We start from the raw sequence: 27,328 nt of genomic DNA, 5'->3' as shown, positions 1-27,328 counted from the left end.
TATAGAAATAAAATTTCAAGAAATTATTATATAGAAATAAAATTTTGCAAAAATTTATATAGGAACAACAATTTGGACTAAATATTCTATAAAAATAAAATTTAGGCAAAATTTTCTGTAGAAATAGAATGTTGAAATAATTTTCTGTAGAAATGATATTTTAAAAACTAGAGAATTTCGGAACAATTTTCTATAGAAATAAAATTTCGTAAAAAATTTATATAGAAATAAAATTTGGACAAAACTTTCTACAGAATTAAATTTTGGCAAAATTTTCTATGGAAATAAAATTTGAGCAAAATATTATATAGAAGTAAAATGTTGACATAGTCCTATAGAATTTAAATTCTGACAAAATTTTCCATAGAATTAAAACTTCTATTCTATACAAATAAAATTTCAAGAAAATTTTCTAGTTGAACCAATTGCCGAAACACTTTTGCCACGCTGCTTCAACCGCTTCTTAAGGTGGCGAAAAATAATTCTCTATAGAAATAAAATTTCGACATTATTTTCTACAGAAATAAAATGTTGACAAAATTTTCTATAGAAATAAAATGTTGACATAATTCTCTATAGAAAATGTTGACAAAATTTTCTATAGAAAAAAAAAATTGCAAAATTTTCTATGCCAAAAAAAAATTGGCATAGAATTTATTTCTATAGAAATAAAATGTTGAAATCATTTTCTGTAGAAGTTAAAATTTTAGCAAATTTTTTTATAGAAAGGAACTTTTGGCAAAATTTTCTATACACTTATAGAAAAAGTTTCGTTATATTAACGAAATATGTCGTTAAAAGTCAGCCAATGAAACAAATTCGTTAATACAAGGAATTTTTTCGTTAATATAACGAATCAAATCAAACGTAATGTTTCATACTATTAACGAATATTTTCATTATATTAACGAAAACGTTTCGTTATATCAATGAACATTTTTCGTTGGCTGACTTTTAATGAAATTTTCTTTGTGTGTAGATATAAAATTTTGACTAATAATTTTTATAGAAATAAAGTTTTGATACAATTTTCTATGGAAATGAAATTTCGAAAAAAATATCCATAGAAATAACATTTTGACAAAACTTTCTATAAAAATAAAATTTTTAGAAATTTTTCTATATAAATAAAATTTTGGCAAAATGTTCTATGGAAATAAAATTTGTACAAAATATACAAAATTTGCACAAAATATTCTATAGAAATAAAATGTTGAAACAATTTTCTATAGAAATAAAATTTTAGCAAAATTTTTTATACACACAAAGAAAATTTCATTAAAATTGAGCTAACGAAAATTTTTCATTGATATAACGAACATTTTTCATTAACACAATGAAATAAATCGTTAATAGTACGAAACGTTTTTGAGCACATAAAATACCGATTTGATGGGTCATCAGCCGTATAGTCCTGACTTGGCACCGAATGACATCTGTTTATGAGAGGTCAACGATTTTCGCCATCTTAAGAAGCGGTTGAAGCAGAGTGGCAAAAGTGATTCGGCAATTGGTTCAACTAGAAAATTTTATCGAAATTTTATTTCCATAGAAAATTGTGCCAAAAGTTTCATTCTACACTGATAGAAAAAGTTTAGTTATATTAACGAAATGTTTCATTAAAAGTGAGCCAATGAAACAAATTCATTAATATAACGAAATTTTTCGTTATTATAACGAATTTTCTGTTAGTCAACGAAACGTTTCGTAGTATTAACGAACATTTTCATTGTCTTAATGAAAATGTTTCATTGTATCAATGAAAAATTTTCGTTGGCTCAATTTTAATGAAATTTTCTCTGTGTGTAGAAATACGATGTTGACAAAATTTTCTATAGAAATAAAATGTTAATAATTTTTTTTATAGATTTTTTTATAGATTTACTCGTTTGCGAATAAGTTCATTGTTCTTTACTTCTAAAAAAATTTCCCTGAAGACGAACATCGGAGATGTTTCGAAATATTGGATAATATTAAATAAAAATACAACTCAAAAAAACAACAACATCTGTTGTTATTCATATGACCTCAAGCCGAACTATACAAATATAATGTTGAGAAAATTTTCTATAGAAATAAAATTTTGAAAAAATTTTCTATAGAAATACAATTTTGATAGAATTTTCTATAGAAATAGAATTTTGATAATTTTTTTATAGATGTTAACAACATTTTCTATAGAAATAAAATTTTGACAAAATTTTCTATAGAAATAAAATTATGACAACATTTTTATAGAAATAAAATTTTGATAAAATTTTCTATAGAAATAAAATTTTGATAAAAATAAAATTTTCACAAAGTTTTCTATAGAAATAAAATTTTGATAAAATTTTCTATAGAAATACAATGTTGATAAAATTTTCTATACAAATAAAATTTTGATAAAATATGGCCCGTTTGCAATACCATCCGACCTACATCAATGACAACTACTTATGCCAAGTTTCAAGTCGATAGCTTGTTTCGTTCGGAAGTTAACGTGATTTCAACAGACGGTCGGACGGACATGCGTAGATCGACTCAGAATTTCACCGCGACCCAGAATATACATACTTTATGGGGGGTCTTAGAGCAATATTTCGATGTATTACAAACGGAATGACAAACTTAATATACCCCCTTCCTATGGTGCAGCGTTGCCAGAATTGTTTCACCAAAAACCGCTAGATTTGCCCAAAAAAATAGCTTAAAAAAAGCTAAAAATGCTAAAAAAAATAGCTAGAAAAAAAGCTAAATTTTTTTGTATCAAAAATCACATTTTTGATTGAAATTTAACAAACTTAAAGGCTTTATTTCACTTAAAATGCATATTATTTTCATTTTAATTCCACTTCTGTGAGACTGTAACAATATCTAAGGCATATTAGCACTGTTTGCGTATTCGATACATTTTGATTACTATCACAAATTTTTTGCTGGAAGTCCTTCGTTTTGTGGGAGCTACCTTCCCAACACCTCTATTTTATTTATTTGTTATTTTAAAATATTAAATGATCTAAGCATGCTTTGGATTTGGTAAAAAATGATTTGTCATTTTTTTAAATAAAATTTTAGTTTGGATTTGAAATTGTGAAAAATTCGAAATACATTACTTTTATTTAAATTGTAGAAAATACCTATAGTTTACATTTCCCAGTAAAAACATTCTCCTTTTCTTCATGAGCTATCAAAGTGCTTTAAAAACGTGCTAACGCCAACTTAAATTTCCAAATTCAGACTCGACTTCAAGTAGAAATTATTGTATATATACGTTTTTAAAATAAAGTGTTGAAAAACATCTTCTATTTTTTAACGCCATTTTGGTTTGTGGTTAAGATGCAATAACTCCTCACATTTAAAGACTATTTCATTAATTCTTCCTTCTTTCATGAAAACATACCCATTTTTAAGTTGAATCACTTAATTATAAGGACAAAACGACTTTATCGTCTTTTGGACAAGGAAAACAGTTTATATAAAAGAAATTCACAAATGCTATTATAACCAAAATTCGCGTTCGTATTTCAGTGAATACCTTATACCATCGATAAACGGAGCTTCATCACGATCAATTGAATTAAGTTAATCGAGGCACTGTTGTTGAGTTAATTCACGTCGAAAGATCGCGTAGGACAGTTTAGTTTAGTTAAATAACTTCTAATAATAACCAATATTTTGTTCCTTTGTTTTGAGTGTAAATCAATTCAATAATCATTTTTCTTCCTTCGCACGTACCAACAAATGTTTCCCTTTAACACAGATATAAGCCATTTAACAGAGACTTCAATAAATGCCCACTTGTTTGCTACACCTTGGAAAAATCTTAAAACACTCTAGCTTGCATTACAAACTTTTGTTTACTGTCTTCCCTTGCATGGTTCACCGTTTGGAATACGTTGTTTTTTTTTGCGAATTGCTTTCTCCTAATGTGATTGCACCGGCAGGCGGAAATTCATAGTTGCAGTAGAAGTTTCCGACATTTAGCGTCCATTAGTTTTCGTTCATATGAAAGATGAAACGATGGTGGTGGCGATAGTATTGGTGAGAGGAAACGAACGTTGAATGCTAGATTCGAATTTCCGGCAATGTTCAAGATGTGGTGATGAAACCACAAAGTAGTTCTCAAGTGCTGTTGTAACTTTTTCACAACAATCAAAACCTCAACAATGTAGTATAGATTGCAAATAGGTCATATGAGAATTAACAAAAGGGTTATGCTACCATGAGCTCTGATTGAAATGGTGTGTGAAAATTATATTGATTTTAAATCTAGGTGAATAATAAATTGATTTTTATATCCTAAACGAAGGTAGGAAAATTACATCATTTCCTAACCACAAAAATTCTACATCCATGATGAGTGTTTGAAGAATCTTAGAATATTTAGCCGGTATAAGGTAATGGTTCCACAAAATAATGACCCAAGGAAATACATCCCACAAACGAAAATGAAAATATACCCCAAACTTCGGGTTTTTTCGGCAGTATGAAAATGGGCCCAGGAAAATGAGTACCAAAACCCAAATAAAACAGGGCCCCAAGAAAATGTAACTGAGGTCTTCATTTTTCATTTTAAGAGGCCCATATTCATGGCACCGAACTCACACGCACAGAAAAAAAAACATGTTTGGACATGGTTGCCGATTCCATTTAATGCTTATCTAGAGTATGTAATTGTCGCGAAAACCATGTATTTTGTTTCTGTAAAAATAATTTATGTTAAATGGTTCTCAAATGCCGCAAACATGTTCTATTATTTAAATTATAGAATTTGAGACCATTACATGGTCGGGAAAATCATTTGACCTGACCATTCAATTTTTTACTTTTTTGCAGGGAAAAAGGAATTTTTATAGGTTACGTATAGACATGTCTAGAACCTTTACATGGCCATAAAGACCTTGTTCATTGATTTCGTACCATTTAATTTTTTTGCAGCGAAAATAATTTGATAAAAACATTGAGCAGGTACACACGATGGACGTGTGGACGGAGAATACGGAATTAGTGTGTTTTGTGTTAATTTATTTTTCGGAAATGGCACGTGGTTTTATGTGAATACAAACAAGTACATACGGCCGTAAGTTCGGCCAGGCCGAATCTTATGTACCCTCCACCATGGATTGCGTAGAAACTTCTACGAAAGACTGTCATCCACAATCGAAATACTTTGGTTGTGGTATCTAAAAACTTCTTAACATCGTTTTCTAAATTGTGAGTTATTTAGTCCATACGTGGTACATATTAGACAAAAAAGTTATGTATAGTTATGTCTACAAATAATTACGAATCGATATGGACTTTTTGTACGGTACGTAGAGAGCCAGAATTGAAATATGGGGGTCGCTATATGGGGGCTATATACAATTATGAACTTGATATGGACCAATTTTTGTGTGATTGGAAATCGATTTATCTGAGGGATATATATAACTATAGACCGATATGGAACTAGTTAGGCATGGTTGTTAACGACCATATACTAGCACAATGTACCAAATTTCAACTCATTCGGACGAAATTTGCTCTTCCAAGAGGCTCCAAAACCAAATCTCGGGATCGGTTTATATGGGGCTATATATGATTATGGACTGATATGGACCACTTTTGGCATGGTTGTTAAATATCGTATACGATCACCACGTACCAAATTTCAAGCAGATCGGATGAATTTTGTTTCTCAAAAAGGCACCGGAGGTCAAATCTGGGGATCGGTTTATATGGGAGCTATATATAATTATGGGCTGATAGGAACCAATTCCTGCATGGTTGTTGGATACCATATACTAACATCACGTACCAAATTTCAACCGAATGGGAAGAATTTTGCTCTTCCAAGGGGCTCTGGAGGTCAAATCTGGTGATCGGTTTATATGGGGGCTATATATATTTATGGACCGATTTCGACCAATTCTTGCATGGGAGTTTAAGGCCATATATTAACACCACGTACCAAATTTCAACTGAATCAGATGAATTTTGGTCTTCCAAGAGGCTCCGGAGGTCAAATCTGGTGATCGGTTTATATGGGGGCTATATATAATTATGGACCGATGTGGACCAATTTTTGCATGGTTGTTAGAGACCATATACTAATACCATGTACCAAATTTCAGCCGGATCGGATGAAATTTGCTTCTCTTAGAGGCCTCGCAAGCCAAATCGGGGGATCGGTTTATATGGGGGCTATATATAATTATGGACCGATGTGGACCAATTTTTGCGGGGTTGTTAGAGACCATATACTAACACCATGTACCAAATTTCAGCCGGATCGGATGAAATTTGCTTCTCTTAGAAGCCTCGCAAGCCAAATCGGGGGATCGGTTTATATGGGGGCTATATATAATTATGGACCTAGGTGGACCAATTTGTGCATAGTTATTAGAGACCATATACTAACACCACGTACCAAATTTCAGCCGGATCGGATGAAATTTGTTTCTCTTAGAGGCCTCGCAAGCCAAATCGGGGGATCGGTTTATATGGGGGCTATATATAATTATGCACCGATGTGGACCAATTTTTGCATGGTTGTTAGAGACCATATACTAACACCATGTACCAAATTTCAGCCGGATCGGATGAAATTTGCTTCTCTTAGAGGCCTTGCAAGTCAAATTTGGGGGTCCGTTTATATGGGGGTTATACGTAAAAGTGGACCGATATGGCCCATTTGCAATACCGTCCGACCTACATCAATAACAACTACTTGTGCCAAGTTTCAAGTCGATAGCTTGTTTCGTTCGGAAGTTAGCGTGATTTCAACAGACGGACGGACGGACATGCTCAGATCGACTCAGAATTTCACCACGACCCAGAATATATATACTTTATGGGGTCTTAGAGCAATATTTCGATGTGTTACAAACGGAATGACAAAGTATATATACCCCCATCCTATGGTAGAGGGTATAAAAAGGAAAGTATAATTGAAAAAAATTACCTGTTTTTTGTTCTGCATTTTGATATATGGTATAATTTATTTTTATTTGCAGTTACATGATGTCTGCGTTTGTATATTTGATGGGCACGAAGTAAATATGGAATGATTACTTATTGTTGAAATTGAACCAAAATAGAGTGTGTAAATATGTGACGTTTGCTTGCATAAACAGTGAATTAGTTTATAAATAAATAATAAAAACAAATAAAGAAAGTTAATTTTGGGTTTTCTTTTCTCAAGTGGCGTCCTTTTTTCGAAGACGAAAAAAGTTTTTTCATAAAGATCAAAACATTTTAGGTTGTGACCATGTTCTTTTAACAGGAAGAAAAACATTTTTGACGAATACCATAACATGTTAGATCATGACCATTGCCTTTTAATGGAAACAAATTTCTTTTTATCAATATAATAACATTTTAGATGAGGACAATTTTATTTTTCTTAGAACCCTGTTCACAGAACCAACATGGTTGCTGGTGAAAATGTTACATGGTCGTCGCAAAAATAGGTCCTATCATATTATTTTGCTCTTCGAATATGATTGTGACAATCATGTTTCTTCTTTGCGTGTATTAAAAGTATGAAAAACCCAGTTATAAAAATTGAATTAAAAGAACTTCGCGGGTAGTTAAAAAAAGAACATCATTGGGAGTGCATCTTCTTGAAGTGCTTTTAAAGTTGTGTCTTTGGAAGAACTTCCAAATTTTTTTGCTGGGCTGTTCCATTGGGGTTTTGAGGCTGATTTTCCTGGGACACATTTTTATACCACCACTCCCAATTTTAATATTTGGGACTTTATTCCATTTTATCATTGGTTCTTTATTTCATTAGTGCGTTATATCAAGGATCATGAGGTAGAGTAGCCAAAAAGCATTCAAACTGTTCGTTTTAGATCCGGAAGTTATCCAAAATCGGATCAAAATCAATGATCCGGCAGAATTAATCATTTTAGACGTTAGGTACATTGGTTTCGCATGGATCGGTTTATTTTTCAAATATTTTCTCCTTTAGACATTTTCATTATTTCATTGATTCTTACTATAATTTTATAGACGGAAAAATTTGGCAAATTTGAATTTATTGCCAAAACTGTAAAATAGAAAGGATTGTTAAATACAGGGATTCGGAGAGAACGCTTTTTTCGGAGCGCGTTTTCCCAAAGAAAAACCGCTCCGCTCCGAAGAACAAATATTAGTTTTAATCAAATGCGATGATATTTCTTTTCATATCGTACACCCAGAAAAAAGTGTCTTCGAAACTAAAGGAAAAATGTTCATCAAGTTAGTTTAGCTATTTTATTTCCATTCCGTTAAATTTTTGTGTGAAATAATAAAATTTACTTGTTTCAGTAAAAAAATCCTAAATACTAATACTGTTTTCTTCGCTGGGTATAAGAATTTACTACTGAAAAATAATTTTTTTTCACTGATAATAAAGCATTCGTAAAAATAAACAAAAACCGAACTAAAACCAAGTTTCTTCAAATTTAGTAAGATTTCTTATAAAATGATAATTCTGACTTCCTTTATTATAGAAAGCTTATCATACATACGAATAAAACTTGACATAGAAAAATATTTTAGTTCATTCGTACTAAGAAGTATTCAATCCTATCAAAACTTAAGGAAACACACTTGTTAGAATATAGGAAAATTTCCTACATTTCTTTTATCTACCTGTAATCGATACCTGTCATCGGTGTAATCGATGTGTTTGCGCGTGGGTTGTTTTTTTAGTTGGAATCGCGTTATTATGGTATACGGTGAGATTATTAAAAAATAATATTGTAAAATAATAAAGGGTGATTCTTTTGAGGTTAGGATTTTCATGCATTAGTATTTGACAGATCACGTGGGATTTCAGACATGGTGTCAAAGAGAAAGATGCTCAGTATGCTTTGACATTTCATCATGAATAGACTTACTAACGAGCAACGCTTGCAAATCATTGAATTTTATTACCAAAATCAGTGGCAGAAAATCCGCTTTTTTATCGACAAATTTTGTTCAGCGATGAGGCTCATTTCTGGTTGAATGGCTACGTAAATAAGCAAAATTGCCGCATTTGGAGTGAAGAGCAACCAGAAGCCGTTCAAGAACTGCCCATGCATCCCGAAAAATGCACTGTTTGGTGTGGTTTGTACGCTGGTGGAATCATTGGACCGTATTTTTTCAAAGATGCTGTTGGACGCAACGTTACGGTGAATGGCGATCGCTATCGTTCGATGCTAACAAACTTTTTGTTGCCAAAAATGGAAGAACTGAACTTGGTTGACATGTGGTTTCAACAAGATGGCGCTACATGCCACACAGCTCGCGATTCTATGGCCATTTTGAGGGAAAACTTCGGAGAACAATTCATCTCAAGAAATGGACCGGTAAGTTGGCCACCAAGATCATGCGATTTGACGCCTTTAGACTATTTTTTGTGGGGCTACGTCAAGTCTAAAGTCTACAGAAATAAGCCAGCAACTATTCCAGCTTTGGAAGACAACATTTCCGAAGAAATTCGGGCTATTCCGGCCGAAATGCTCGAAAAAGTTGCCCAAAATTGGACTTTCCGAATGGACCACCTAAGACGCAGCCGCGGTCAACATTTAAATGAAATTATCTTTAAAAAGTAAATGTCATGGACCAATCTAACGTTTCAAATAAAGAACCGATGAGATTTTGCAAATTTTATGCGTTTTTTTTAAAAAAAAAGTTATCAAGCTCTTAACAAATCACCCTTTATAATAAAAAACAAATAAAATATATAAAATATTTGTTATTTTAAATTAGTGAGAAAAATGTTCGTTTTCTGAAATTGGTTTATAAAAAAAAGAAAACACCAACAGAACAACAACCCCTTCATTCGACTTCATTTTGTAATCATCAATTATGAGGTAATATTCAGTGACGCTAACCTTTTGTGAAAAAATTGGTTTAGGATTTTTTTGTTTATATTTGTAGGTATTGAAATTGTAAAAGGTGGACAAAATTGCTAGGCAGCAACTTATTCAAATTGAAAGGTACTAGAAAAAGAAAAAAAATGTGTTTTAATATTTCAAGGCCAGTCGATGCTGTTGATTCTAAATAAATATATTTAATATATTAATAAAACATGTCTTTTATTGAAGAAAAAATTGCTTATATAAATACATAAAATTGTATTTAAAAACGAAGGCAACCAGTTCTAAATTTGAAGTAAAAAGTTTACCACAAATATGTAAGATTTGTCCCAATGAATGAAAAAAGTTCAATAAAATCATTCCATATATGAATTCAATTCAGTTAAATTTTTTCATTCTGTAGTATAGTGGTACATAAATATAGGAAAATGTTAACTAATATATGGAATGCATTCTACCTAATTTCAACGAAAATCACATCGTTCAAACAAATAAAAATGTCTTTGGCGCTATACGAAGTTCAACTTTCTTCACAATGAGTTCATTTTAACTTAAAGAAGGGGTCACTTTTTTCTGGGTGTATGCTCTGCTATACATTTTGCACAAAGAGTACAATTAATAGTGTGATTATTTTGTTTAAATCGATTTAGATATAGCACCCATATGATCATTCTTATGTTACTATGTATACCAAATTTGGAGCGGGGCGAAAAAATTGTCCTGTCCGGATCCCTGGTTAAATATATCTCACCTCTAATTTAAAGTACGAACTTAGGAAAAATTTCTATTTTTATATATATTATATATACTTTGTCATTCCGTTTGTAACACATCGAAATATTGCTCTAAGACCCCATAAAGTATATATATTCTGGGTCGTGGTGAAATTCTGAGTCGATCTGAGCGTGTCCGTCCGTCCGTCCGTCTGTTGAAATCACGCTAACTTCCGAACGAAACAAGCTATCGACTTGAAACTTGGCACAAGTAGTTGCTATTGATGTAGGTCGGATGGTATTGCAAATGGGCCATATCGGTCCACTTTTACGTATAGCCCCCATATAAACCGACCCCCAAATTTGACTTGCAAGGCCTCTAAGAGAAGCAAATTTCATCCGATCCGGCTGAAATTTGGTACATGGTGTTAGTATATGGTCTCTAACAACCATGCAAAAATTGGTCCACATCGGTGCATAATTATATATAGCCCCCATATAAACCGATCCCCCGATTTGGCTTGCGAGGCCTCCAAGAGAAGCAAATTTCATCCGATCCGGCTGAAATTTGGTACATGGCCTCTAAGAGAAGCAAATTTCATCCGATCCGGTTGAAATTTGGTACATGGTGTTAGTATATGGTCTCTAATAACTATGCAAAAATTAGTCCACATAGGTCCATAATTATATATAGCACCCATATAAACCGATCCTCCGATTTGGCTTGCGAGGCTTCTAATAGAAGCAAATTTCATCCGATCCGGCTGAAATTTGGTACATGGTGTTAGTATATGGTTTCTAACAACCATGCAAAAATTCCACATCGGTCCATAATTATATATAGCCCCCATATAAACCGATCACCAGATGTGACCTCCAGAGCCTCTTGGAAGACCAAAATTCATCTGATTCAGTTGAAATTTGGTACGTGGTGTTAATATATGGCCTTAAACTCCCATGCAAGTATTGGTCGAAATCGGTCCATAATTATATATAGCCCCCATATAAACCGATCACCAGATTTGACCTCCAGAGCCCCTTGGAAGAGCAAAATTCTTCCCATTCGGTTGAAATTTGGTACGTGATGTTAGTATATGGTATCCAACAACCATGCAGGAATTGGTTCCTATCAGCCCATAATTATATATAGCTCCCATATAAACCGATCCCCAGATTTGACCTCCGGTGCCTTTTGGAGAAACAAAATTCATCCGATCTGCTTGAAATTTGGTACGTGGTGATAGTATACGATATTTAAAAACCATGCCAAAAGTGGTCCATATCAGTCCATAATCATATATAGCCCCATGTAAACCGATCCCGAGATTTGGTTTTGGAGCCTCTTGGAAGAGCAAATTTCGTCCGAATGAGTTGAAATTTGGTACATTGTGCTAGTATATGGTCGTTAACAACTATGCCTAACTAGGTCCATATCGGTCTATAGTTATATATATCCCTCAGATAAATCGATTTCCAATCACACAAAAATTGGTCCATATCAAGTTCATAATTGTATATAGCCCCCATATAAGCGACCCCCATATTTCAATTCTGGCTCTCTACGTACCGTACAAAAAGTCCATATCGATTCGTAATTATTTGTAGACATAACTATACATAACTTTTTTGTCTAATATATACCACGTATGGACTAAATAACTCACAATTTAGAAAACGATGTTAAGAAGTTTTAAGATACCACAAGCAAAGTATTTCAATTGTGGATGACAGTCTTTCGTAGAAGTTTCTACGCAATCCATGGTGGAGGGTACATAAGATTCGGCCTGGCCGAACTTACGGCCGTATGTACTTGTTTTTTTTTGCTGCGAATTTTTAAATTAAACTATCAAAATTTGAACAAAAATTTAAAACAAAATCATAACACATTGTCTAACCAAGAAAAGAATAGAGTGGAGTATCAAACAACTATTTTCACAAAGGATCAAACGTGTGCATATTCAAAAATATTAGTTAGACAGCCGATCATCTTTCATATCTTCCGTACATTAAAATCGCTTGTTTTTTTTCTTCATAGTTATTTTCTTCACTTTCAAGACTCTCGATTTTTATAGGTGTTCGCTTTTGGGTTGACGCTTCATGGAGATTAGATATAAGCCATTTAAAATTCATTACTTCTGTAACGACTTTGGACCATAAATCCAAAAACACCATTGAATTTGTGTTTTGTTTTCTATCGCGAAACTTTGCTAGGTGATTAATCCCTGTATATTATTTTTCCAAAGCCTTCACAGAATTATATATTATATTAATTATAGCTATTCCAATTAAAATTGGTAGCCTTGGACAAGAGATATAACCACAATTGCTATAGCATTAATTTCATTTCACAAGATGTCATCTGAAAATAGAATCATTGTGTACAACTAAATGAAAGAGAAATCCCATTTGCAACAATTTCAAAGAAACATTATTCTCTCGTTCACCAGTCAACGCACACACACAGACACACTCTTACCCAGTCCAATTAATTGAAAACAAAGGATGAACATCACAGCTGTACAGATTTAAACATTGTTTTTGTTGCTAACTTAGTTGACGTTGGCTTAAAACAACTTGTGGAAATAATTCAAGAAATTAAACAACGCTCTAAGCCAGCCAAGCTGTGTTTACTTTGTCCATTTTCATATTGTATTTGTTACCCTGAGGGATTTAACATTGGCGCAGTGTTAAGTAAATACAGAGATATATACACCCGCACTCTCTCTCTCCCTCTCTTCCGCTCATTTATCTTTTATAACTGTTTGCAGTTTTTATTCACCAGTCGAACAGACACACTCACAAATACATGAATAGAAATAAAGTGCATCATGTCCAAGGACTTTTAAACTGTTTCGAACAACGTACATTTCACTTCTAATGGGTGTGTATGTGTGAACAAACTTGGTATATGTGTGAATGATTTTAAAGAATGGTTTTTATTCATTTCTATCGACGGTATATAGTGTTATGCGGGGGGAGGGAGGTTGATTGTACGCTATTTTGTAATAACCTTTAGAGCAGTCATTGCCAGTAAGTGCATGGTTGCCAACCATAAATCAATGTGACATATTGTAAACGTGATTATGATACATTTTTCACAGCAAACCCCAAATGTTCATAATCGTTTGGGTTTTTTTTGTTGTATTAAACGTTGAGTCAAATATCGATAATGCAAAGTCAACAAAATTTTATCGATTGGCAACAGTAGTACAGCAAAAACATAAATATACGAGTATAGAAACAAGTATATACGGCAGTAAGTTCGGCCAGGCCGAATCTTATGTAACCTCCACCTTGGATTGCATAGAAACTTGTAGTAAAGACTGTCATCCACAATCGAACTACTTGGGTTGCGGTAACACTTGCCGATGGCAAGGTATCTTAAAACTTCTTAACACCGTCTTCTCAATTGTAAGTTAGTCCATACGGGGTATATATTAAACAAAACAAGTATATACGGCCGTAAGTTCGGCCAGGCCGAATCTCATGTACCCTTTCTACGAAAGACTGTCATCCACAATCGAATTACTTGGGTTGTGGTATCTTAAAACTTCTTAACATCGTTTTCTAAATTGTGAGTTAGTCCATACGTGCCCAGAAAAAAAGCGTCGCCAAAAAAGTAGTGAAAATGTTCTTATTGGATCCGGAAGTGGTTCAAAATTGGTGCAGAAGCAATGAATTTAACATGGCCTTGTCATAGGACGGATGTCCACAATTTTAACAGCTGTTGCACTGGATTTGCATCACTTCTTAAGGTGTGATGCGACTTCAGTGTTTTGGATGTGAATTAAGAAAATTTGTGATATTTTGACAAATAAATAATTTTTAAAATTTAAAAAAATTTTTTTTTATGAGTTTTAATGCATTTTTACGCTTGTGTGGAACGTTTGGCATAAAATGTTTAAAAAAAAATTCACAATCAATTAAAAATATGAAAAAATATGAAAAAAGTTTAATTAAAAGAACTTCCTGTGCAGCTAAATTAAAGAACTCCTTTGGGAGGATATTTTTGGAAGTGCTTTTAAAGTTTTGCCTTTAGAAGAACTTCCAAATTTTTTTGCTGGGTGGTAGAGAGCCAGAATTGAAATATGGGGTTCGCTTATATGGGGGCTATATACAATTATGAACTTGATATGGATCAATTTTTTGTGATTGGGGATCGATTTATCTGAGGGCTATATATAACTATAGACCGATATGGACCTAGTTAGGCATGGTTGTTAACGGCCATATACTAGCATAATGTACCAAATTTCAACTGACTCGGATGAAATTTGCTCCTCCAAGAGGCTGGACTGATATGGGCCACTTTTAGCATGGCTGCTAAATATCATATACTACCACCACGTACCAAATTTCAACCAGATCGGATCAATTTTTCTTCTCCAAAAGGCACCGGAGGTCAAATCTGGGGATCGGTTTATATGGGGGCTATATTAATTATGGACTGATATGAACCAATTCCTGCATGTTTGTTGGATAACATATACTAACATCGCGTACCAAATTTCAACCAAATCGGATGAATTTTGCTCCTCCAAGGGGCTCCGGAGGTCAAATCTGGGGATAGGTTTATATGGGGGCTATATATTATTATGGACCATTTTTTGCATGGTCATTAGAGACCATATACTAACACCATGTACCAAATTTCAGCCGGATCGGATGAAATTTGCTTCTCTTAGAGGTTCCGCAAGCCAAATCGGGGGATCGGTTTATATGGGGGCTATATATAATTATAGTCCGATGTGGACCAATTTTTGCATAGTTGTTAGAGACAATATACTTACACCATGTATCAAATTTCAGCCGGATCGGAAGAAATTTGCTTCTCTTAGAGGTTCCGCAAGCCAAATCGGGAGATCGGTTTATATGGGGACTATACGTAAAAGTGGACCGATATGGCCCATTTGCAATACCATCTGACCTACATCAATAACAACTACGTGTGCCAAGTTTCAAGTCGATAGCTTGTTTCGTTCGGAAGTTAGAGTGATTTCAACAGACGGACGGACGGACGGACGGACATGCTCAGATTGACTCAGAATTTCACTACGACCCAGAATATATATACTTTATGCGGTCTTAGAGTTAATATACCCACATCCTATGGTGGAGGGTATAAAAAGTTTGACAAATTTTTCTATAGAAATAAAATTTGACAAGATTTTTTATAGAAAAAAAAATTGACAAAAAGGACGATTTAATGCGTAAATAATTCAGTTTGACAAAATTTTGTAGAGAAATAAAATTTTGACAACATTTTCAATAGTAAAAAAAATTTGACAAAATTTTCTATAGAAATAAAATTTTGACAACATTTTCAATAGTAAAAAAATTTGACAACATTTTCAATAGTAAAAAAAATTTGACAAAATTTTCTATAGAAATAAAATTTTGGTAGATTATTTTTGGGAATCGGCTATATAACTATAGATTTGACCTCCGGAGCTCTTGGAGGAGCAAAATTCATCCGATCCGGTTGAAATTTGTACGTGGTGAAATTTGGTACATTGCGCTAATATATGGCCTATAACAACCAAAATTGGTCCATATCGGTCTTTAGTTATATATAGCCGATCCTCAAATTAATCAACCAAATTTTTATTTCTATAGAAAATTTTGTCAAAATTTTATTACTATAGAAAATTTTGTCAAGATTTTATTTCTATAGAAAATTTTGTCAAAATTTGATTACTATAGAAATTTTTGTCAAAATTTTATTACTATAGAAAATTTTGTCAAAATTGTATTACTATAGAAATTTGTGTCAAAATTTTATTACTATAGAAATTTTTGTCAAAATTTTATTACAGTAGAAAATTTTGTCAAAATTTCATTACTATACAAAATTTTGTTAAGATTTTATTTCTATAGAAAAGTTACTATAGAAATTTTTGTTAAAATTTTATTACTATAGAAAATTTTGTCAAATTTTTATTTCTATAGAAAATTTTGTCAAAAATTTATTACTGTACAAAATTTTGTCAACATTTTATTACTATAGAAATTTGTGTCAACATTTTATTAGTATAGAAATTTTTGTCAAGATTTTATTTCTATGTAAAATTTTGTCAAAATTTTATTACTATAAAAATTTTTGTCAAAATTTTATTACTATAGAAAATTTTGTCCAGATTTTATTTCTATAGAAATTTTTTGTCAAAATTTTATTACTATAGAAAATATTGTGAAATTCTTATATCTATAGAAAATTTTGTCAACATTTTATTACTATAGAAATTTTTGTCAAAATTTTATTACTATAGAAAATTTTGTAAAAATTTTATTACTATAGAAAATTTTGTCAAAATTTTATTACTATACAAAATTTTGCTAGGATTTTATTTCTATAGAAAATTTTGTCAAAATTTTATGACTATACAAAATTTTGTCAAGATTTTATTTGTTTAGAAAATGTTGTCAAAATTTTATTACTATAGAAATTTTTGTCAAAATTTTATTACTATAGAAAATTTTGTAAAATTTTTATATCTATAGAAAATTTTGTCAAGATTTTATTTCTAATTTGTTTTCTTTATTTTATTCGACCTTTTTAATTGTCTTGTGTAAATCAGTAACTAATCAAGCTCGAGGTCATTTCTTTGTTGTTTTTATAGTAATAATTTACTTTATTTTTTCTTTCCGATATTTCGCAATTACTTGATTTGCATCTTCATTGGGATGTACACTACAAAAATAGATAAATATTTAACCATGTAAATATCATAGAACAGATTAATGTAAAAGAAAATAATTTTAGTTTATAAGTACATGTAAACGATCACTCACATAAAAAGATGTTTACAACACAATTAACTTATTCTACAGTAGTTGCACTACTCTTGTCAAAAGTCTATATTGCACTGCTTTCTTCTATGTGTGTTTTGTGTTCGTTTCATGTTCTTTCTCTTCTCTATGAGTTGTCTATAGCTTTTAGCATTTCCTTCGATGTCGGCTTTGTAGTTGATTCTCTTTTCAGAAGGTGTATTTATGATATGTAGCATCTCTTGTGTGAATCTCTTGTTGTAGTTTGACTCTCTGGCTAAGATGCGTACATTATCAAAGTTGGGGATGTGTTTTTGTGTTGCACAGTGGTTTGCTAGTGCAGTTTTTTGTATTATGTTATTTCCTCTTAATTTGTAGTCCGATTTATGTCCAGCGATCCTCGTTTTTAGTTTGTTGCCAGTTGTTCCCACGTAGACTTTTTCACATGATTGTTGATCATTGCCATCGCATTTAATTTCGTATACCAGGTTGTGCTTTTCCATGTTTGGCAATTTGGTTTTTGGATTTGTAAATAATTCTTTTAACGTGTTGTTTGTTTTGTGTGCAATAGTGAACTTCTCTTTGTCAAATATGTTTGAATTTTCTATTCTCTCTGAAACATTAGGAATGTATGTCAATGGTTTGTATGATTTTGTTCCACGCAAAAAATAAAGAGAGGATAAAACAGATACAAGCCAAAAATAACTTTCCCAAGTATTTAGCGAATAATTTAATAAATTCAAAAAAGAATAATAAAGAATTTGACGAACACCAGACGAAAACAAAATCATACAAATCATTGACATACACAGAAAAAAATTTCACGAAAATTTTTCCAATTAAAATTTTAATTGAGTTTTAAAAAATATTCAATTAAAAATTTAATTGATTCAACAAATTTTTTAATTGAAACAAAAATCAATCACAAAAATTAATAGTATCAATTAATTTTTTAATTGGATCAATTAATTTTTAATTGGCCTTCAATTAATTTTTTAATTGATAGTATCATTTCTGTGATTGAAGACATTTCAATTAAAAAATTAATTGAATCAATTAATTTCGTGATTGAACCAGAAAATTTTTTTTTGTGTGTACATTCCTAATGTTTCAGAGAGAATAGAAAATTCAAACATATTTGACAAAGAGAAGTTCACTATTGCACACAAAACAAACAACACGTTAAAAGAATTATTTACAAATCCAAAAACCAAATTGCCAAACATGGAAAAGCACAACCTGGTATACGAAATTAAATGCGATGGCAATGATCAACAATCATGTGAAAAAGTCTACGTGGGAACAACTGGCAACAAACTAAAAACGAGGATCGCTGGACATAAATCGGACTACAAATTAAGAGGAAATAACATAATACAAAAAACTGAACTAGCAAACCACTGTGCAACACAAAAACACATCCCCAACTTTGATAATGTACGCATCTTAGCCAGAGAGTCAAACTACAACAAGAGATTCACACAAGAGATGCTACATATCATAAATACACCTTCTGAAAAGAGAATCAACTACAAAGCCGACATCGAAGGAAATGCTAAAAGCTATAGACAACTCATAGAGAAGAGAAAGAACATGAAACGAACACAAAAAACACATAGAAGAAAGCAGTGCAATATAGACTTTTGACAAGAGTAGTGCAACTACTGTAGAATAAGTTAATTGTGTTGTAAACATCTTTTTATGTGAGTGATCGTTTACATGTACTTATAAACTAAAATTATTTTCTTTTACATTAATCTGTTCTATGATATTTACATGGTTAAATATTTATCTATTTTTGTAGTGTACATCCCAATGAAGATACAATTCAAGTAATTGCGAAATATCGGAAAGAAAAAATAAAGTAAATTATTACTATAAAAACAACAAAGAAATGACCTCGAGCTTGATTAGTTACTGATTTACACAAGATTTTATTTCTATAGAAAATTTTGTCCAAATTTTACTTCTATAGAAAATGTTGTCAAAATTTTATTTCTATAGAAAACGTTGTCAAAATTTTATTTCTATAGAAACTTTTGTGAAAATTTTATTACTATAGAAATGTTTGTCAAAATTTTATTACTATAGAAATTTTTGTCAAAATTTTATTACTACAGAAAATTTTGTCAAAATTTCATTAATATACAAAATTTTGTCAAGATTTTATTTCTATAGAATTTTTTTTAAAATTGTATTACTATAGAAATTTTTGTCAAAATTTTATTGCTAAAGAAATTTTTGTCAAAATTTTATTTCTATAGAAAATTTTGTCCAAATTTTACTTCTATAGAAAATATTGTCAAAATTTTATTTCTATAGAAAATGTTGTCAAAATTTTATTTCTATAGAAACTTTTGTGAAAATTTTAATTCTACAGAAAATTTTGTCAAACTTATTTATATACGTATTTAATCGTCCTTTTTTATTTTAATATATACCACGTAGTGACTACATTGCAATTTAGAAGACGGTGTTAGGAAATTGTAAGATACCGTGCCATCGGCAAGTGTTATCGCAACCCAAGTAATTCGATTGTGGATGACAGTCTTCAGTAGAAGTTTCTACGCAATCCATGGTGGAGAGAACATAAGCTTCGGCCTGGCCGAAGTTACGGCCGTATATACTTGTTTTTAATCTGATTTATTTAACAAAAATAGTAATTTGTATTTTTAACAAATTTTCAGACATACTAAACATATCAAACAAAAAATATTGGTAATATTCTTTCAATTAAACTTACTAATAAAATTTGGAAAAAAATTCCATTTTGTCAATTTTAATATTCTAAATGAAAGTAAATGATTGATTATGTTAATGAAACATTAACATAAGCAATCAATTTTGTTTATATTATAAATTCCGCAAGTGAATAAATTTCAGTTAACATTTAATTGGATCAATTGTTGTCGTGATTGAAGCTCAAAGAAATATTTTTTGTGCATGCAACCTTTGCATTCGCCCCAATCTGTCACTTTTCTTATAATCCTCTTTTCTGGTACGCGAAATTTACGTATCCAAGTTAGCGACACACAATTACGAAGTTTAATTTCGTTAATTTTATATTGACAATAAACTAAAAACATAAACATTCCACTGTCTATAGCACTTAAATTTACTGCCAATGGCAGGATATTAAAAATAAAACATCAAACTTTTTTGATATCACCTCTTTCAACCGAATGACTACAATTTCGAAGTGAAGAGCTCTTTATTTTGTGCTTAAAACATGTGCTATAGGTGAACCTAAAGTTACTTTACTTAGGGTGAGGGTGAAATTCTGGGAATTTGTAACTTACAAAAGTTATGGGAAACATTTTATCAAAGGCCTGCTTTGGGCAAAACTTTAATATATGTCAAATTGAAAAAGTTAATACACATACACTTCTATATAATTCGATTATCAACTTGCATACACGCACTTACACTTACACAGTTATAAGTTTCTTTTTTAATTCAAGTAAGAAAAAAAAAAACGAAAATATCTACCTAAAGGTACATTAAAGTAAGAAGGATTTTTCTTAGTAAACTTTTGTCATCTTACCTTCAATTGTTGAAATTTCGCCTCAGCTTCTTTGTCACCACTATTCTTGTCAGGATGGTATTGTAGGGCCAAAACTTTATATTCCGCTTGTATTTGTTCCACCTGTAGCCCAAAAGTAGGGTAAAAGGGTATAAGAAGAAACAAAAAGGAAAAATAATTTGATATTAACTTTATATTCACGACAAGGAGCACACTTACAACTACAATAAAATCCTAGAATGTACTAAGTATGTAAAAAAGGTGTCCCTTTTGAATGACAGCACTATGGATGGCACTTCCACCGCCTTGTCTTGTCAGTTACATAAAACTCCATACATTATGTCCCTAGACTTCGGGGATGATGGAAGGCAGATCCAAAGTACACGTGAGATACGCATCCCCTAGCATTGGCTTCAAAATTTTCTACGGCAAAGGACCAAACGAGAGCAAGCACCAACATCAAATGTTATTATAATAAATTATGTATGTATGGAATTCATGAACATTGTCAACTATGTTGAAGTGGAGCTCTATTGTGAAGCATAGAAGTGAGAAGAAGGATATCAAGGACTTCATATGTCGCTGATATTCCACTTTAAGTTTATGTTTGTGAATGCTTTTGACAAGCTCTTATAAATTGTTTCTAGCCTTGGACGATATACAATATTAAGTTACTCGAAATGAGCAAAATATTTACACTGTTATTTCATTAAATTGAAAAACCACCGACGAGGACAATAAAGAAATTTTACATATTTTTTTATAGGAAAACAAAAAAATTTTGAGTATTGAAATTTCAATTGACTTGGCTTTGTCCGTCTGGCTTTCACTTCGAAATGTTGAATTAATCATCCTAAAAGGACCACCCAGTGAATTTAAAAATGAAATACCCATTTTCAGCTGTTGTTGATTTTGTACTTTTCTTGATATTGGTTCTCTTGGAATAATTGAAAAGGTCAAGGTTTTGCAAAATATTCCCCTCCACCTAAGAGTTACTTCAATTTTATATAGAGAAGAGATTTTCGCCAAAATTGTCTATAGGTTAAGTTAAAGTGGCAGGCCGATTAAATCTCAGGCTCACTTAGACTATTCAGTCCATTGTGATACCACATTAACTAAAAGTACCTATTTCATATGGACACTTCTAGTTTTAACCGCTGAACCTTCTCGATTATTTCCTTCAGCCTTACACAAAATGCAGGACACTCACACAAGAGGTGTTTAATTGATTTCTTTTCCTACGCATCATGACAGCACATACAATAGTCATTATATTTCACGCAAATAGTTTTTACATAATCGCCTATCAAGCAGCGACCCGCTATAGCAGATATCAGTCAAAATTGTCAATAGAAATAAAACGGTGACAAATTTTTCTATAAAAATAAAATTTTGACAAAATTTTCTATAAAAATAAAATTTTGACAAAATTTTCTATAGAAATAAAATTTTGACAAAATTTTCTATAAAAATAAAATTTTGACAAAATTTTCTATAGAATTTAAATTTTGACAAAATTTTCTATAAAAATAAAATTTTGACAAAATTTTCTATAAAAATTATATTTTGAAAAAATTTTCGATAGAACTAAACTTTTGACAAAATTGTCTATAGAAAAAAATTTTTGATAAAATTTTCTATAGAAAAAAAAATTTTGATAAAATTTTCTATAGAAATAAAATTTTTACAAAATTTTCAATAGAAATAAAATTTTGATACAAATTTTTATAGAAATAAAATTTTGACAAAATTTTCTATAGAAATAAAATTTTAACAAAATTTTCTGTAGAAATAAAATTCTGAAAAAAAAATTTTATAGAAATAACATTTTAACAAAATTTTTTATAGAAATAAAATTTTAACAAAATTTTCTATAGAAATAAAATTTTAACAAAATTTTCTATAGAAATAAGATTTTGACGAAATTTTCTAAAGAAATGAAACTGTGACAAAATTGGCTAAAGGAATAAAATGTTGATAAAATTTTTTATAGTAACAAAATTTTTACAAAATTGTCTATAGAAATAAAATTTTGATACAATTTTCTATAGAAATAAAATGTTGACAAAATTTTCGATAGAAATAAAATTTTGACAAAATTTTCTATAGAAATAAAATTTTAACAAGATTTTGTATAGAAATAAAATTTTGACAAAATGTTCTATAAAAATATAAAAGAAAAAAAATTCTATAGAAATACAATTTTGACGAAATTGTCTTTAGAAATAAAATTTTGATAACATTTTCTATAGATATAAATTTTTACAAAATTTTGTATAGAAATAAAATGTTTACAAAATTTTCCATTGAAATAAAATTTGAACAACATTTTCTATAGAAATAAAATTTTGACAAAATTGTCTAAAGAAGTAAAATTTTGATAAAATTTTCTATAGAAATAAACTTGGGTTCCCCAAGGCTCAATTTTAGGACCAATGTTTTTTTCATTATATATAAATGACATATTTACTTCATTAACATTTATGGGAGCACATTTATATGCAGATGATTTGATGGTTTTTGCGGCTTTCTCTCCGGATAGGGTAGAAAACTTTATAAGGAGGGTGAATGAGGAGCTTTCTAGACTAGACAACTGGTGTTCTTCTAATTTTATACAGATAAATGCCACAAAATCTAAATCAATAACTTTTAACTATTCCGGGCACGAAAATTTGTATTTTTCACTAGGTGATTTAGATATTGTAAATGTTCATTCAATGAAAATTTTGGGATTCTATATCGATGCTGATTTGAAGTTTGATTGTCATGTTAACAGGCTAATGGCTAGAATATCCTTTTTGTTACGGAGAATATATACGACTGCTTCTGTGTTACCCTTCAATGTCCGATGGAAATTAGGGATGACGATATTATTACCACATATCTTGTATGGGCTTGAAATATTGTCCGGTGCATCCCAAGGGAGTTTGGACAGATTAAAGGTTTGTTTTAATCGAATTGTTCGTTTCGTATTCAATTTGGATTACCGTCAATACGCTACGCCTTACACGATACAATTTCTTGGCTGCTCTTTCCAGAAATGTATCGATCTTAGAGTTATCCAATTGTTGTACAGAAACATAAAGTTCGATAGTCCTCAGTATTTGAGCTCTAAATTTGCTTTTTGCAATTCGGTTAGAACTTCTGCCCTTGTTATGCCTCTGTTCCGATCACTGGTCATGCAGCGATCTTTTCAGGTAAGGGCTGTAAAGCTTTGGAATTCGCTTGTTCCATATGAGCTTCGAAATTTCTCTTTGTCATGTGGCGGATTCAAAGAAACAATTCTATCTAAGCTTTGATATAATTGAACTCTTTTGGCTCACATTTGGTCATCCTTGTCTTTGGAAATAAGCAATATTTTACCAATTAAAACATTTTGTCTTTATTCGTGTTAAAAGTTGTTATAATATTCACATTATTTTTTTTAAGATTTTTCTTTAGTTAAGTTAGTTTAGTGTCATTTGTAGTACTTGTAATCATTTAGGCCCGGTGGGGCTTCTGGATTATAAATAAATAAATGAAATGAAATGACAAATAAATTTTTGACCAAATTGTCTAAAGAACTAAAACTTTGACAAAATTTTCTATAGAAATAAAATTTTCGCCAAAATAGAAATAGTATCCTGACAAAATGTTCTATAGAACTAAAATATTGACAAAATTTTCTATAGAGCTAAAATATTGATAAAATTTTCTATAGAAATAAAATTTTGACAAAATTGTCTAAAGAAGTAAAATTTTGATAAAATTTTCTATAGAAATAAACTTTTGCAAAATTGTCTAAAGAAATAAAACTTTGACAAAATTCTACAGAAATAAAATTTTGATAAAAGTTTCTATAGAAATAAACTTTTGACAAAATTATCTATACAAATAAAATTTTGACAAAATTGTCTAAAGAACTAAAACTTTGACAAAATTTTCTATAGAAATAAAATTTTCGCCAAAATAGAAATAGTATCCTGACAAAATGTTCTATAGAACTAAAATATTGACAAAATTTTCTATAGAGCTAAAATATTGATAAAATTTTCTACAGAAATAAAATTTTGACAAAATTCTCTATAGAAATAAAATTTTCTATGGAAATAAAATTTTGACGAAATTTTCTATTGAAATAAAATTTGGACAAAATTTTCTATGGAAATAAAATTTTGACGAAATTTTCTATAGAAATAAAATTTTGATAAAATTTTCTATAGAAATAAAATTTTGACAAAATTTTCTATAGAAACAAAATTTTTACAATAATTTCTATAGAAATAAAATTTTGACAAAATTTTCTATAGAAATAAAATTTTGACAAAATTTTCTATAGAAATAAAATTATGACAAAATTTTCTATAGAAATAAAATTTTGACTAAATTTTCTATAGAAATAAAATGTTTACTAAATTTTCGATAAAAATAAAATGTTAACAAAAAAATTCTAAAAAATAAAATTTTCGTTTTGTTTGTTATTGTTGGTTTCTCTTCAATCAATGTTGTTGTTTTTGATTTCAGCTTAAAACCATGCAAGTGTAGCTTAACCAACAGAGGAAAAGAATGTTTGTCAAATTTATTACACTTGTAGTTTAGTCAATGCATGGTTATAACTGAAATCAAAAACAACAATAAAATAAAATTTTGACTAAATTTTCTAAAGAAATAAAATTGTGACAAAATTTTCTATAGAAATGAAATTTGGTAAAATTTTTTATAGAAATAAAATGCTGAAAATTGGTTGGCCAACCCTACACCCCTAAAAATATTAACCTAATATAAAACATTTTCAACCCAATTTTAGGACACGCTATTTACGCAATTTAAGACAAATTTCTTAACAAAATTAAAATTTAATTAAATGAAAGTTTCTAATCTTCGCTTCAAAAAAATGTTTTTTCATAAAATTTAGGACACGAATGTTGTAAATTTGTGTTCCTGCCTTATGGTCGTGTGTCTTTCAACAACAGAAAATGTTACTAAAACTGTATTAAAAAACGGAAGTAAATGAAAAAAGTTCAAGAAAATAATTCCATATATGAATTCAATTCAGTTAAATTTTTTCATTCTGTACTATAGTGGTACATAAATATAGGAAAATGTTAACTAATATATGGAATGCATTCTACCTAATTTCTACGAAAATCACACAGTTCAAACAAATAAAAATGTCTTTGGCGCTATACGAAGTTCAACTTTCTTCACGATGAGTTCATTTTAACTTAAAGAAGTGGTCACTTTTTTCTGGGTGTGTGACCAAATTGTCTAAAAAAATAAAATTTCGATAAAATATTCTATAGAAATAAAATAGTGACAAAATTTTCTAAAGAAATACAATTTTGGCAAAATTTTCTATAGAAATAAAATTTAGAAAAAAAAATTTATAGAAATATAATTTTGACCAAAATTTCCATAGAAATGAAAATGTGACAAAATTGTCTATACAAACAAAAATTTTAACAAAATTTTCTATAGAAATAAAATTTTGATAGAATTTTCTATAGAAATAAAATATTGACAATACTGTCTTTTGAAAATTTTTACAAAATTTTCTATAGAAATAAAACTTTGACAAAATTGTCTATTCAAATAAAATTTTAGCAAAGTTTTCTAATGAAATAAAATTTTAACAAAATTTTCTATTGAAATAAAATTTTGACAAAATTGTCTATAGAAATAAAATTTTGACAAAATTGTCTATTGAAGTAAAATTTTGATAAAATTTGCTATATAAATAAACTTTTGACAAAATTATCTATACAACTAAAATTTTGACAAAATTGTCTACAGAAATAAAACTTTGACAATATTTTCTATAGAAATAAAATTTTCGCCAAAATAGAAATAGTATCCTGACAAAATTTGCTATAGAACTAAATATTGACAAAATTTTCTATAGAACTAAAATATTGATAAAATTTTCTATTGAAATAAAATTTTGACAAAATTTTCTTTAGAAATAAAATTTTGATATAATAAAATTTGATAAAATTTTTACAAAATTTTTTATAGAAATAAAATTTTTACAAAATTTTCTATAGAAATGAACCTGTGATAAAATTTTCTATAGAAATAAAATTTTGACAAAATTTTTTATAGAAATTAAATTTTGACAAAATTTTCTATAGAAATAAAATGTTGGCAAAATTTTGAATAGAAATAAAATTTTGACAAAATTATCTAAAGAAATAAAATTTTGACAACATTTTCTATAGAAATAAAATTTTGACAAAATTTTCTATAGAAATAAGTTTTTGCCAAAATTTCCTATAGAAATAGAATTTTTACAAAATTGTCTATAGAAATAAAATTTTGACAAAATTTTCTATAGATATAAGATTTTGACAAAATTTTTTATAGAAATAAAATATTGAAAATTGGTTGGCAAACCCTACATTAAAAAACTATTAACCTAATATAAAAATTTTCAACCCAAACTTTTGGACACGCTATTTACTCAATATAAGACAAATTTCTTAAAAATAATGAAATTTTAATTAAAAGAAATTTTCTAATCTTCGCTT

General features: G+C 29.8%; 1 protein-coding gene across 1 annotated transcript in view; it reads right to left on the bottom strand.

The window, feature by feature from the left end:
- Positions 1–20,943, bottom strand: part of jdp (DnaJ domain-containing protein) — a 32,757-nt gene extending 11,814 nt beyond the window's left edge. Inside the window, exon 1 of the mRNA XM_075292735.1 lies at positions 20,844–20,943. The gene's annotated coding sequence lies outside the window, so the exon portion shown is untranslated. The remainder of the gene's footprint in view (positions 1–20,843) is intronic.
- Between the last annotated feature and the right edge of the window lie 6,385 nt (positions 20,944–27,328).

This window comes from Haematobia irritans, chromosome 1 (genome assembly GCF_050003625.1).
Source record: "Haematobia irritans isolate KBUSLIRL chromosome 1, ASM5000362v1, whole genome shotgun sequence".
Lineage (NCBI taxonomy): Eukaryota > Metazoa > Arthropoda > Insecta > Diptera > Muscidae > Haematobia > Haematobia irritans.
The sequence above is the reverse complement of the archived record's forward strand: the minus strand, read 5'-3'. Positions and strand labels throughout refer to the sequence as shown.